Here is a 15,733-nt window from a genome sequence, read left to right as displayed (position 1 = left end):
GAAGGACTTATTTCTTTAGGGCTCAGTAGTCCGCATCCTGACGCGCACCTTCAGCAGGCCAGGGTGGGGAAAAGGAGGGTGAAAGGGGGTGGCTCAGAGCCCGCTTCTTCAGCTTGGGGGTATCCTGGGAGGAACCGTTGTCCAGTGAGCAGCTCTTCGTCTCCACCAAATTCCCTAGGGGGAAATTTCTGGCAGCCCTTCTTGTTCAGCAGCTTATTGGGGCCAGGTGGACCTCGGCTAGTCACCAGCCGGTAGGCTTTTCTCCATTTCAGTTAGTTTTGCAAGTTGCCTAGGTGACTATTGACCTCATTATCCAGAACAGCAAAGGGACGAGGGGTGAGAAGAGTGGCCGTCTGGGTTTGCAGCATATTGCTGCCTTATAGGAGTTGTGCAGTCATCGGGTGTGTGGAACTCCACCTGGCTGACCGGTGGGAACGCCTCCACAAACTCGCTAAATTCAGTAGCTTTTGCCTTCCAAGATTCATTTGCCCAATGTAGAATGCTTTAAACGAACGAGCATGAAGAGTGCTGGGCCGGAAAGTGAAGATACGGATGGTAGGGGCTCCTCGGAGTAGAGGAGTAGAGTTTTACTATGATAACTAGGAGGCAAATAACAAGGAGCTGAACGTGATGCATAATAAACGAAGCACACACTCACGAAGCTCCATACCAACTACATTCAAATGGTAATCATGATATTTGGAAATACAACTTAATGGGAAATCATTAAGTAATCTCATCCAACTTTCTTTAGTGGGTGGCAGGGCTATGGAGGGGAAACAGCAATGGTTCTGGTACCTCCTTAACTTTCTTCCATTAAATTCACCCAACAAGCCTCCAGAGAAGATATTACTGCTTTGATATTACAAAGGGAAAGACAGGTATGGCATCTCTAAAGAGCACAATGTTCTAGGACTGGGATGACTTGAAATCCACACACACACATTTCTGAGACAATTTTGCCATAAGGTACCTTACACCTTACTGTAAACTTATTTTACAATAAGTCTTGAACATCATTCCACGTTACCATTTGGAAGAGTTTCCTCCATTTGGTTTTGTTCTAGCTGCATAGTATTCTTCTGTAAGGATGAACGTACTCTGATTTAGTTAGCCAGCCTCTTACTGATGTACAATTAAGTCGTTTTTAAATCTTTCACTCTTGAAAATCTTGTTTCTCACACATAAATATATGTATCCAATAAATAGTTGAAGTAGAATTGTTGGAGTTCGAGACCAGCCTGGCCAACATGGTGAAAACCCATCTCTCCTAGAAACACAAAATTGGCCGCACATGATGGGACATGCCTTTAATCTCAGCTGAGGCAGGAGAATCACTTCAGCCTGGGAGGCAGAGGTTGTGGTGAGCCGAAATCTTGCCACTGCACTCCAGCCTGGGGAACACGAGCGAAACCATATCCCCCCCAAAACAATAATAATAAATGTATATCTATCTATCTATCTATATATATAGGTACATATATCCAATAGAATCCTATTCAGCCTTGAAAAAGAAAGAAATCTTATCGTTAGCAACATGAATGAGCCTAGAGGATGTTCTACTGTGTGAAATAAAGCAAAGGCCAGACACAGTGGCTCAGGCCTGTAATCCCAGGACTTTGGGAGGAGAAGGGAGGAGGAAGAGTTGAGCCCAGGAGTTGGAGATCAACCATCTCTACAAAAAATACAAAAATTAGCCAGGTGTGGTGTTGGACGCCTGTAGTCCTAGCTACTCAGGAGGCTGAAGTGGGAGGATCTCTTGACCCCGGGAGGTGGAGGCCGTGGTGAGCCGTGTTTGTGTCACTCTACTCCAGCCTTGGTGACAGACTCCGACACTGTCTGAAAAAATACATCAATACATCATAAAGTTTTAAAAAGCAAACACAGAAATACAAATACTGCACGATCTCACTTCTATGTGCAATGTAAAAAAGTGGAACTCAGAGTCGTAGAGAGCAGAACGCTGCTTACCCGAGGCAGGGGCCGGGGAGGGATTGGGAGATGTTAGTCTAATGATACAAAATTTCAGATACGAATAGTTCTAGAGATATGTTGAACAGCACGGCAACTACAGTGGGTAACTATGGACTGTATACTTGAAATGTGCTATCAGAGTAGATTTGAAACATGTTCTCATCACCATAAAATCAGTATGTGAGGAAACGAATGTGTTAATTAGCTTGATTTTTGTGTCATTCCACAATGTATACATATACGAAACATCATGTTGTACACCATAAATATATATCATTTTTATTTGTCAATTTAAAATGACAATTTAAATAAATTATAAAAATAAAATGAAATAACGTACACTGCAAAAGACTTTTATCTATTAAATCTCCAGAGAAGAACTCTAAGTTATAGAGGAAAGTAAAATTCCAGGAACGGTGAAATCCATCAGAAATGCCCTTCTTCAGCGCTTTCTGAAATTTGTCTAACACACTGGAAATCCAGTTCTTCACTAAGTCAGTGTTCTGGAAGTGTTAGTGTGTGTGTATATACGTGTGCGTGGGCTCACATACACAAATTAAATGAATGGAAATGTAAGCATCCAGATTATCAGTTTAATTTAGTTATCTATACATACACACACACACACACACACTCACACACCGAAAACATTGACAAAATCAGCCATTCCACCAAAACTAGCTGCTTAGTGTCTCATCTCTCATTGAAGATTCCAAATAGAAACGTGGATTTAAAGAGGCATGGCGGTTCATTCTCTCTTGGAGCCCTGTTGGAAGTTGACTGACTGATTCAGACATTGTGTTTGCTCTTGCTTCCCTGGTTCTTTGAATTGGGACGTGAGGGTGTCCATTTTAGATCTTTCCTGCTTTCTCTTGTGGGCATTTAATGCTATGTTTCCCTCTACACACTGCTTTCAATGTATCCCAGAGATTCTGGTATGTTGTGTCTTTGTTCTCATTGGTTTCAAAGAACATCTTTATTCTGTCTTCATTTCGCTATGTACCCAGTAGTCACTCAGGAGCAGATTGCTCCGTTTCCGTGTAGTTGAGCGGTTTTGAGTGAGTTTCTTCATCCTGAGGTCCAGTTTGACTGCCCTGTGGTCTGAGAGACGGTTGGTTGTAATTTCTGTTCTTTTGCATTTGCGGAGGAGTGCTTTCCTTCCAACTATGTGGTCAGTTTTGGAATAAGTGTGATGTGGTGCTGAGAAGAATGTATATTCTGTTGATTTGGGGTGGAGAGTTAATGTAGATGTCTATTCGGTCTGCTTGGTGCAGAGCTAAGTTCAGTTCCTGGATATCCTTTTCAACTTTCTGTCTCGTTGATCTGTTTCATGTTGACGGTGGGGTGTTAAAATCTCCCATTGCTATTGTGTGGGTGTCTAATTATCTTCTGATGACACTTGAAAGATCAAGAAGTAGAAGCGCAAAAAAGTTATGCGTCCAATATGACAAAGCTAGTAAGTGGTGGAATTGGAATGGGAACCCAGATGTCTAACTCCAGAGCCTAAGGGCTTGAGCCACCTCACAGTGGTGCCTCTAGAGAAAACCAGGTAAGCGCGCATTCAAAAGCAAAGGACTTTCAGTTGTTTTTAGCTTTTTTTTTATTTTTAATTTTTAACTTCATACAGACATTTATTCTGCGCCTGCCCCGGGGGCGGGGGAAAAATCGGGTGGGGGAGGGGAGGTTCAGACAGCCCCACAGAAGGGGAAGAGGCCCAAGAACGAAGACGATCAGGAGGCTGGTGGGCCTGGGGGCTGGCCTTGTTGCCAGAGGCCGGGGAAGTCCAGGTGGGCTGGGGGAGGCTAGTGGTGGAAGGCTAGAGGTCTGGGAGGGGCAGAGGGATGGGCACAGGCGCCAGGGGTGGCGGCAGGGTCTCCGGGGACTGGGAGTGGCGGCTGGGGCCTCGGGGAGCCCATTGGTGGAAGGACAGAGGTCTGGGAGGGGCAGAGGGATGGGGACAGGGACGACGGCCCGCGGCAGGGACTCCGGGGGACTGGGAGTCCGGGGTCGGGGTTAGTCTTGGCTTTTGGCCCTCTCCTGCCGCCGGCTGCTCCAGTTTCTTTCGCTTTGCGGCGAGGTGGACAGGGCTAGCTCTCGGGATCGATGGCAGTTTGGGAAGAGGCCTGGGGCTCAGGACAGGCCAGGGCGGCGGGAGAGGCGGACCGGTGGCGTGGCTGGATCTGGGCGCGCTGTCGAACCTTCCACATCGCCAGCTGCAGGCAGGCGTTTGCGTCCTCGCTGGAGTTGTGGCCGTCCTGGCTGTCCTGGATGATCTGTCCCAGGTAGTCGGCCGCGAGATTCCTGAGGGAACGCTTGTAGGGGAAACCCAGGTAGTGCGGGAAGAGCACGGCCGTGTCCACCACGGTGCTGTGGATCAGCTTGAGGGCCAGCAGATCGCTCTCCAGGCTGTGCCCGATGAGGATGGTTTGGGCGCTGAAAAAGCTCAGCAGGATGGCTTGGACTTCGGGCAACGTGACGCTCGTCTTGGCGACGTCGGCCTCGGTCACTCCGGAAAACCTGGTGTTGTAGTCCACGATCTCGTTGTCGGGCTTGACGAAGGTGTCGTACACCACTTGCATGTCGGCGTCCACCACGGTGACGCGGGTCAGCTCCAGGCCATGCGTGGTGTAGCACATCTCACAGTCCAAGGCGTAGATTCCTGGATAAGCGTCTGTGGAAAACTCTTTCTTGAAGGTCTTCACGAAGCCATGGAGGCTCTCCTTGCGGCCGTCCCGCACGTGCTGCTTTGCCACCTGGCAGCCCACTGAGCCAGGAGCAGCTGCACAGCAGGTGTACTGGCGAACCCGGCCTGCAGCCACTTGGCTGGAGCGGACCCGCCCCCAGTGATAATAACACAACTGGTCGCGTAGACAGCGGCCCGAGGAGGACACCAGGTAGTCGGTGCCACAACGGCAGCAGACCCTGCAGGAGGAGTCGCCGGGCCCCTTCCCCTGGCCAGTGAAGAGGACGGCGCCTCCGGGCCGCTCGGGGTGCGGGAAGGGGTAGCCGTTCTCCTTGAGCTGGTCCTGGGTGAGCAGGAACTCCTGGAGGCGGCTGTACAGGGCGGCCCTGCTGAGGCCCGGCATGGAGCTGGGGGTCAGGCCCTTCAGTCTCTTGAGGGTGTTCAGGACCACATTCAGGTACATGTTCTTGTTGGGGCTGCAGTCGTAGGCCACCTTCTCCTCGTTCAGCGCCTTCTCCTCGGCCTCCTGCTTGGAGGCGCAGAACTTGAGACACTCTTTGGTGAACAGTTGGAGATAGCCTCGGCGGATGACGGTGGGGACTTGGCAGCGAGACCTTCGGAGGATAATGGGTTTCTTCCAAGTCGGTAAGGATGGACGACGGACGATTCGCTTAGAGCTGAGTGTGGTGGAGGTCTTGCATGCCCTCCCCCGTCTGTTGCGACCAGTCTTCCGTGGCTGTGTGCCGACCCTGGAGCCATTGGAGCGTTGGCTGCTGCCGGCCACCCGGGTTCTCTTGGCATCGGTGCGACCTGCGACCAAGCAGGGGCTGGGAAAGTGGGCGATCCTCTTCCTCTCCCTGGGGGCTGAGATGCGGACTCCACAGGGCCTCTCTGTCAGCCTTGGGGCGGCTGGCAAGCAGCAGGCCGACCCCCTCTGCGCGGGGAAGTACCACGCCTCCGTCGCCATCTTGGGCCACGCTGGGGGCACCGCCGGACCCCTATTCTGGGGCTCCGCCCGGATGTCCACGAGTGCTGAGGCCTGGTTGTGCATCTGGGGCACGCAGAGCCCGAAGCTCTGGGCAGGCTGATGAGAGGGCAGTGGGAATTCTGGAGCCTCGAGGGCCGCCTCCTCGGCCACCTTCTTGGCTTCTGGGTATGCAGGAGGGAACCAGCAGGGAGCTGTGGCTCGCAACATCTTGCTGCCTTCGGGAACACCGACCTGGCTCTGCTCCACTCCCAAATGGCGGCTTGCCTCGTGGGGCGCCTCCTCGGCCACCTTCTTAGCTTCTGGGTATGCAGGTGGGAACCAGCAGGGAGCTGTGGCTCGCAACATCTTGCTGCCTTCGGGAGCACCGGCCTGGCTCTGCTCCTCTCCCAACTGGCGGCTTGCCTCGAGGGCCGCCTCCTCGGCCACCTTCTTGGCTTCTGGGCATGCAGGTGGGAACCAGCAGGGAGCTGTGGCTCGCAACATCTTGCTGCCTTCGGGAACACCGACCTGGCTCTGCTCCTCTCCCAAATGGCGGCTTGCCTCGTGGGCCGCCTCCTCGGCCACCTTCTTAGCTTCTGGGTATGCAGGTGGGAACCAGCAGGGAGCTGTGGCTCGCAACATCTTGCTGCCTTCGGGAGCACCGGCCTGGCTCTGCTCCTCTCCCAACTGGCGGCTTCAATGAGTGGCGCGGCCGCCCCGCCTCACCTTTATACAGGCACAGGGCAGAGTGGGTGGGACTTCCCCTTCATTGGATTGGTGCTTCAGTCTAGTCACACTGAACCTCATCTTCCACGAGACTTCAGCTTGGGAATTCCTCAGGGGGTCCGCCCATGGAATCAACTGGAATTCCCGGTTGCCAACCTTGGAGCTAGGTTCCTTTTCTTAAGTTAATTGACTGTCCCTGCACAGCAGTCCTATAATAGCGAGTGGAATTGGGCTACCTAGGATTAAATTAAGGTTCAGGGAGGTTGGTCAGCTTGCTGGGCCCACACAGCAGCCCATGGAGCCAGGACTGGGCCAGCAGTCTGCTGCATGCTGGAGGGCATGCCTCTCTCTGGGGTTGCCTTTCCCTGCTCTGTGCACTCCTCCACTGTGGGCAAACTGAAGACAGGAAGTGGACCGCATCCACTTCTCTCCCAGGATTTGGGCAATATTCAGTACAGGGGGTCTTCCGAAAGTTCATAGAAAATGTACATGGTGAGAAATCTATGCATGGATTTCAATTCGTTTTCACTAAAATAAACATGTACTAACTTCTTACAACCTTTCTGAACTGGATCTCATTGGAGGCACTAAGAAGGATGAGACATCCACTGAAAAGGCCTCCTATCAGTGCAACTTGAATTCCGCTAAAATTGCAGCAAGAGCAAACATCCAATTGACGGTGAAGCTTGGGTGGAAGAATGAAGAAATCATTGAGGTTTGAAGAAAAGCTTCTAAGGACACTAGCCCAAAGAAATCAACTCTTTACGGAGGTATGGCTTGTTTCAAGAAGAGATGAGAAGATGTGGAAGATGAATCCTGCAGTGGCTGTGAAAACCATTGTGCCCAGATCAGCTGCAGTGACGACGAGAGCTATCAGTGGAAATTTTCAACAGGAGGGATCACGATCCTGGGGCACCTGTTTCACAAATTGTAACCGGAATTTGGAACATGGCTTCGCCAATATGATCCTGAAGACAAAGCGTCATCAAAGCGATGGCTACCAAGAGATGGCAGTGGTCCAGTCAAAGGAAAAGGAGGGCAGACCAAAGGCAACATCATGGCATCAGTGTTATGGGACGCTCAAGGCATTTTGCATGTTGACTTTCTGAAGAGCCAAACATCTGCTTATTAGGAGAGTGTTTTGCGAAACTTAGACAAAGCTTTGGTAGAAACATGCTGGGAAAGTCTCACTCGAGTCCTTTTTGACCACATCAATGCTCTGCTCATTCCTCTCATCAAACAAGGGCCATTTTGTCAGTTTCAATGGGCAATCCTTAGGAATTCACCTTCCAGGCTGGTTTCGTTCCTTCCAACTTCTTTTTGTTTCCTCATGAGAAAAGGTCTCCTTGCCTTGCTTGGAAAGATGAGAGAAAGTCTCGTTGCCTTGCTTGGAAAGATGAGAGATGAGATCCTCCTCTTGTCTCCCAGGACAGAATGGTCAGACTTGAGTTTCCTTTCTCCTCACTCTTGTCTTCCTTGAGGGAGCTGCTGTGCCAGACAGAACTGCTCCCGTGTCTAGACACTGGTAGACTCGTTGAAGATCCGCACAGGCAATCCTCCGTGGGGTCAAAGTGGAAGGACTTATTTCTTTAGGGCTCAGTAGTCCGCATCCTGACGCGCACCTTCAGCAGGCCAGGGTGGGGAAAAGGAGGGTGAAAGGGGGTGGCTCAGAGCCCGCTTCTTCAGCTTGGGGGTATCCTGGGAGGAACCGTTGTCCAGTGAGCAGCTCTTCGTCTCCACCAAATTCCCTAGGGGGAAATTTCTGGCAGCCCTTCTTGTTCAGCAGCTTATTGGGGCCAGGTGGACCTCGGCTAGTCACCAGCCGGTAGGCTTTTCTCCATTTCAGTTAGTTTTGCAAGTTGCCTAGGTGACTATTGACCTCATTATCCAGAACAGCAAAGGGACGAGGGGTGAGAAGAGTGGCCGTCTGGGTTTGCAGCATATTGCTGCCTTATAGGAGTTGTGCAGTCATCGGGTGTGTGGAACTCCACCTGGCTGACCGGTGGGAACGCCTCCACAAACTCGCTAAATTCAGTAGCTTTTGCCTTCCAAGATTCATTTGCCCAATGTAGAATGCTTTAAACGAACGAGCATGAAGAGTGCTGGGCCGGAAAGTGAAGATACGGATGGTAGGGGCTCCTCGGAGTAGAGGAGTAGAGTTTTACTATGATAACTAGGAGGCAAATAACAAGGAGCTGAACGTGATGCATAATAAACGAAGCACACACTCACGAAGCTCCATACCAACTACATTCAAATGGTAATCATGATATTTGGAAATACAACTTAATGGGAAATCATTAAGTAATCTCATCCAACTTTCTTTAGTGGGTGGCAGGGCTATGGAGGGGAAACAGCAATGGTTCTGGTACCTCCTTAACTTTCTTCCATTAAATTCACCCAACAAGCCTCCAGAGAAGATATTACTGCTTTGATATTACAAAGGGAAAGACAGGTATGGCATCTCTAAAGAGCACAATGTTCTAGGACTGGGATGACTTGAAATCCACACACACACATTTCTGAGACAATTTTGCCATAAGGTACCTTACACCTTACTGTAAACTTATTTTACAATAAGTCTTGAACATCATTCCACGTTACCATTTGGAAGAGTTTCCTCCATTTGGTTTTGTTCTAGCTGCATAGTATTCTTCTGTAAGGATGAACGTACTCTGATTTAGTTAGCCAGCCTCTTACTGATGTACAATTAAGTCGTTTTTAAATCTTTCACTCTTGAAAATCTTGTTTCTCACACATAAATATATGTATCCAATAAATAGTTGAAGTAGAATTGTTGGAGTTCGAGACCAGCCTGGCCAACATGGTGAAAACCCATCTCTCCTAGAAACACAAAATTGGCCGCACATGATGGGACATGCCTTTAATCTCAGCTGAGGCAGGAGAATCACTTCAGCCTGGGAGGCAGAGGTTGTGGTGAGCCGAAATCTTGCCACTGCACTCCAGCCTGGGGAACACGAGCGAAACCATATCCCCCCCAAAACAATAATAATAAATGTATATCTATCTATCTATCTATATATATAGGTACATATATCCAATAGAATCCTATTCAGCCTTGAAAAAGAAAGAAATCTTATCGTTAGCAACATGAATGAGCCTAGAGGATGTTCTACTGTGTGAAATAAAGCAAAGGCCAGACACAGTGGCTCAGGCCTGTAATCCCAGGACTTTGGGAGGAGAAGGGAGGAGGAAGAGTTGAGCCCAGGAGTTGGAGATCAACCATCTCTACAAAAAATACAAAAATTAGCCAGGTGTGGTGTTGGACGCCTGTAGTCCTAGCTACTCAGGAGGCTGAAGTGGGAGGATCTCTTGACCCCGGGAGGTGGAGGCCGTGGTGAGCCGTGTTTGTGTCACTCTACTCCAGCCTTGGTGACAGACTCCGACACTGTCTGAAAAAATACATCAATACATCATAAAGTTTTAAAAAGCAAACACAGAAATACAAATACTGCACGATCTCACTTCTATGTGCAATGTAAAAAAGTGGAACTCAGAGTCGTAGAGAGCAGAACGCTGCTTACCCGAGGCAGGGGCCGGGGAGGGATTGGGAGATGTTAGTCTAATGATACAAAATTTCAGATACGAATAGTTCTAGAGATATGTTGAACAGCACGGCAACTACAGTGGGTAACTATGGACTGTATACTTGAAATGTGCTATCAGAGTAGATTTGAAACATGTTCTCATCACCATAAAATCAGTATGTGAGGAAACGAATGTGTTAATTAGCTTGATTTTTGTGTCATTCCACAATGTATACATATACGAAACATCATGTTGTACACCATAAATATATATCATTTTTATTTGTCAATTTAAAATGACAATTTAAATAAATTATAAAAATAAAATGAAATAACGTACACTGCAAAAGACTTTTATCTATTAAATCTCCAGAGAAGAACTCTAAGTTATAGAGGAAAGTAAAATTCCAGGAACGGTGAAATCCATCAGAAATGCCCTTCTTCAGCGCTTTCTGAAATTTGTCTGACACACTGGAAATCCAGTTCTTCACTAAGTCAGTGTTCTGGAAGTGTTAGTGTGTGTGTATATACGTGTGCGTGGGCTCACATACACAAATTAAATGAATGGAAATGTAAGCATCCAGATTATCAGTTTAATTTAGTTATCTATACATACACACACACACACACACACTCACACACCGAAAACATTGACAAAATCAGCCATTCCACCAAAACTAGCTGCTTAGTGTCTCATCTCTCATTGAAGATTCCAAATAGAAACGTGGATTTAAAGAGGCATGGCGGTTCATTCTCTCTTGGAGCCCTGTTGGAAGTTGACTGACTGATTCAGACATTGTGTTTGCTCTTGCTTCCCTGGTTCTTTGAATTGGGACGTGAGGGTGTCCATTTTAGATCTTTCCTGCTTTCTCTTGTGGGCATTTAATGCTATGTTTCCCTCTACACACTGCTTTCAATGTATCCCAGAGATTCTGGTATGTTGTGTCTTTGTTCTCATTGGTTTCAAAGAACATCTTTATTCTGTCTTCATTTCGCTATGTACCCAGTAGTCACTCAGGAGCAGATTGCTCCGTTTCCGTGTAGTTGAGCGGTTTTGAGTGAGTTTCTTCATCCTGAGGTCCAGTTTGACTGCCCTGTGGTCTGAGAGACGGTTGGTTGTAATTTCTGTTCTTTTGCATTTGCGGAGGAGTGCTTTCCTTCCAACTATGTGGTCAGTTTTGGAATAAGTGTGATGTGGTGCTGAGAAGAATGTATATTCTGTTGATTTGGGGTGGAGAGTTAATGTAGATGTCTATTCGGTCTGCTTGGTGCAGAGCTAAGTTCAGTTCCTGGATATCCTTTTCAACTTTCTGTCTCGTTGATCTGTTTCATGTTGACGGTGGGGTGTTAAAATCTCCCATTGCTATTGTGTGGGTGTCTAATTATCTTCTGATGACACTTGAAAGATCAAGAAGTAGAAGCGCAAAAAAGTTATGCGTCCAATATGACAAAGCTAGTAAGTGGTGGAATTGGAATGGGAACCCAGATGTCTAACTCCAGAGCCTAAGGGCTTGAGCCACCTCACAGTGGTGCCTCTAGAGAAAACCAGGTAAGCGCGCATTCAAAAGCAAAGGACTTTCAGTTGTTTTTAGCTTTTTTTTTATTTTTAATTTTTAACTTCATACAGACATTTATTCTGCGCCTGCCCCGGGGGCGGGGGAAAAATCGGGTGGGGGAGGGGAGGTTCAGACAGCCCCACAGAAGGGGAAGAGGCCCAAGAACGAAGACGATCAGGAGGCTGGTGGGCCTGGGGGCTGGCCTTGTTGCCAGAGGCCGGGGAAGTCCAGGTGGGCTGGGGGAGGCTAGTGGTGGAAGGCTAGAGGTCTGGGAGGGGCAGAGGGATGGGCACAGGCGCCAGGGGTGGCGGCAGGGTCTCCGGGGACTGGGAGTGGCGGCTGGGGCCTCGGGGAGCCCATTGGTGGAAGGACAGAGGTCTGGGAGGGGCAGAGGGATGGGGACAGGGACGACGGCCCGCGGCAGGGACTCCGGGGGACTGGGAGTCCGGGGTCGGGGTTAGTCTTGGCTTTTGGCCCTCTCCTGCCGCCGGCTGCTCCAGTTTCTTTCGCTTTGCGGCGAGGTGGACAGGGCTAGCTCTCGGGATCGATGGCAGTTTGGGAAGAGGCCTGGGGCTCAGGACAGGCCAGGGCGGCGGGAGAGGCGGACCGGTGGCGTGGCTGGATCTGGGCGCGCTGTCGAACCTTCCACATCGCCAGCTGCAGGCAGGCGTTTGCGTCCTCGCTGGAGTTGTGGCCGTCCTGGCTGTCCTGGATGATCTGTCCCAGGTAGTCGGCCGCGAGATTCCTGAGGGAACGCTTGTAGGGGAAACCCAGGTAGTGCGGGAAGAGCACGGCCGTGTCCACCACGGTGCTGTGGATCAGCTTGAGGGCCAGCAGATCGCTCTCCAGGCTGTGCCCGATGAGGATGGTTTGGGCGCTGAAAAAGCTCAGCAGGATGGCTTGGACTTCGGGCAACGTGACGCTCGTCTTGGCGACGTCGGCCTCGGTCACTCCGGAAAACCTGGTGTTGTAGTCCACGATCTCGTTGTCGGGCTTGACGAAGGTGTCGTACACCACTTGCATGTCGGCGTCCACCACGGTGACGCGGGTCAGCTCCAGGCCATGCGTGGTGTAGCACATCTCACAGTCCAAGGCGTAGATTCCTGGATAAGCGTCTGTGGAAAACTCTTTCTTGAAGGTCTTCACGAAGCCATGGAGGCTCTCCTTGCGGCCGTCCCGCACGTGCTGCTTTGCCACCTGGCAGCCCACTGAGCCAGGAGCAGCTGCACAGCAGGTGTACTGGCGAACCCGGCCTGCAGCCACTTGGCTGGAGCGGACCCGCCCCCAGTGATAATAACACAACTGGTCGCGTAGACAGCGGCCCGAGGAGGACACCAGGTAGTCGGTGCCACAACGGCAGCAGACCCTGCAGGAGGAGTCGCCGGGCCCCTTCCCCTGGCCAGTGAAGAGGACGGCGCCTCCGGGCCGCTCGGGGTGCGGGAAGGGGTAGCCGTTCTCCTTGAGCTGGTCCTGGGTGAGCAGGAACTCCTGGAGGCGGCTGTACAGGGCGGCCCTGCTGAGGCCCGGCATGGAGCTGGGGGTCAGGCCCTTCAGTCTCTTGAGGGTGTTCAGGACCACATTCAGGTAGATGTTCTTGTTGGGGCTGCAGTCATAGGCCACCTTCTCCTCGTTCAGCGCCTTCTCCTCGGCCTCCTGCTTGGAGGCGCAGAACTTGAGACACTCTTTGGTGAACAGTTGGAGATAGCCTCGGCGGATGACGGTGGGGACTTGGCAGCGAGACCTTCGGAGGATAATGGGTTTCTTCCAAGTCGGTAAGGATGGACGACGGACGATTCGCTTAGAGCTGAGTGTGGTGGAGGTCTTGCATGCCCTCCCCCGTCTGTTGCGACCAGTCTTCCGTGGCTGTGTGCCGACCCTGGAGCCATTGGAGCGTTGGCTGCTGCCGGCCACCCGGGTTCTCTTGGCATCGGTGCGACCTGCGACCAAGCAGGGGCTGGGAAAGTGGGCGATCCTCTTCCTCTCCCTGGGGGCTGAGATGCGGACTCCACAGGGCCTCTCTGTCAGCCTTGGGGCGGCTGGCAAGCAGCAGGCCGACCCCCTCTGCGCGGGGAAGTACCACGCCTCCGTCGCCATCTTGGGCCACGCTGGGGGCACCGCCGGACCCCTATTCTGGGGCTCCGCCCGGATGTCCACGAGTGCTGAGGCCTGGTTGTGCATCTGGGGCCCGCAGAGCCCGAAGCTCTGGGCAGGCTGATGAGAGGGCAGTGGGAATTCTGGAGCCTCGAGGGCCGCCTCCTCGGCCACCTTCTTGGCTTCTGGGTATGCAGGAGGGAACCAGCAGGGAGCTGTGGCTCGCAACATCTTGCTGCCTTCGGGAACACCGACCTGGCTCTGCTCCACTCCCAAATGGCGGCTTGCCTCGTGGGGCGCCTCCTCGGCCACCTTCTTATCTTCTGGGTATGCAGGTGGGAACCAGCAGGGAGCTGTGGCTCGCAACATCTTGCTGCCTTCGGGAACACCGACCTGGCTCTGCTCCTCTCCCAAATGGCGGCTTGCCTCGTGGGCCGCCTCCTCGGCCACCTTCTTAGCTTCTGGGTATGCAGGTGGGAACCAGCCGGGAGCTGTGGCTCGCAACATCTTGCTGCCTTCGGGAGCACCGGCCTGGCTCTGCTCCTCTCCCAACTGGCGGCTTCAATGAGTGGCGCGGCCGCCCCGCCTCACCTTTATACAGGCACAGGGCAGAGTGGGTGGGACTTCCCCTTCATTGGATTGGTGCTTCAGTCTAGTCACACTGAACCTCATCTTCCACGAGACTTCAGCTTGGGAATTCCTCAGGGGGTCCGCCCATGGAATCAACTGGAATTCCCGGTTGCCAACCTTGGAGCTAGGTTCCTTTTCTTAAGTTAATTGACTGTCCCTGCACAGCAGTCCTATAATAGCGAGTGGAATTGGGCTACCTAGGATTAAATTAAGGTTCAGGGAGGTTGGTCAGCTTGCTGGGCCCACACAGCAGCCCATGGAGCCAGGACTGGGCCAGCAGTCTGCTGCATGCTGGAGGGCATGCCTCTCTCTGGGGTTGCCTTTCCCTGCTCTGTGCACTCCTCCACTGTGGGCAAACTGAAGACAGGAAGTGGACCGCATCCACTTCTCTCCCAGGATTTGGGCAATATTCAGTACAGGGGGTCTTCCGAAAGTTCATAGAAAATGTACATGGTGAGAAATCTATGCATGGATTTCAATTCGTTTTCACTAAAATAAACATGTACTAACTTCTTACAACCTTTCTGAACTGGATCTCATTGGAGGCACTAAGAAGGATGAGACATCCACTGAAAAGGCCTCCTATCAGTGCAACTTGAATTCCGCTAAAATTGCAGCAAGAGCAAACATCCAATTGACGGTGAAGCTTGGGTGGAAGAATGAAGAAATCATTGAGGTTTGAAGAAAAGCTTCTAAGGACACTAGCCCAAAGAAATCAACTCTTTACGGAGGTATGGCTTGTTTCAAGAAGAGATGAGAAGATGTGGAAGATGAATCCTGCAGTGGCTGTGAAAACCATTGTGCCCAGATCAGCTGCAGTGACGACGAGAGCTATCAGTGGAAATTTTCAACAGGAGGGATCACGATCCTGGGGCACCTGTTTCACAAATTGTAACCGGAATTTGGAACATGGCTTCGCCAATATGATCCTGAAGACAAAGCGTCATCAAAGCGATGGCTACCAAGAGATGGCAGTGGTCCAGTCAAAGGAAAAGGAGGGCAGACCAAAGGCAACATCATGGCATCAGTGTTATGGGACGCTCAAGGCATTTTGCATGTTGACTTTCTGAAGAGCCAAACATCTGCTTATTAGGAGAGTGTTTTGCGAAACTTAGACAAAGCTTTGGTAGAAACATGCTGGGAAAGTCTCACTCGAGTCCTTTTTGACCACATCAATGCTCTGCTCATTCCTCTCATCAAACAAGGGCCATTTTGTCAGTTTCAATGGGCAATCCTTAGGAATTCACCTTCCAGGCTGGTTTCGTTCCTTCCAACTTCTTTTTGTTTCCTCATGAGAAAAGGTCTCCTTGCCTTGCTTGGAAAGATGAGAGAAAGTCTCGTTGCCTTGCTTGGAAAGATGAGAGATGAGATCCTCCTCTTGTCTCCCAGGACAGAATGGTCAGACTTGAGTTTCCTTTCTCCTCACTCTTGTCTTCCTTGAGGGAGCTGCTGTGCCAGACAGAACTGCTCCCGTGTCTAGACACTGGTAGACTCGTTGAAGATCCGCACAGGCAATCCTCCGTGGGGTCAAAGTGGAAGGACTTATTTCTTTAGGGCT

The sequence above is a fragment of the Pongo abelii genome, chromosome 7 (assembly GCF_028885655.2).
Source record: "Pongo abelii isolate AG06213 chromosome 7, NHGRI_mPonAbe1-v2.0_pri, whole genome shotgun sequence".
NCBI lineage: Eukaryota > Metazoa > Chordata > Mammalia > Primates > Hominidae > Pongo > Pongo abelii.
This window is presented reverse-complemented; position numbering follows the sequence as displayed.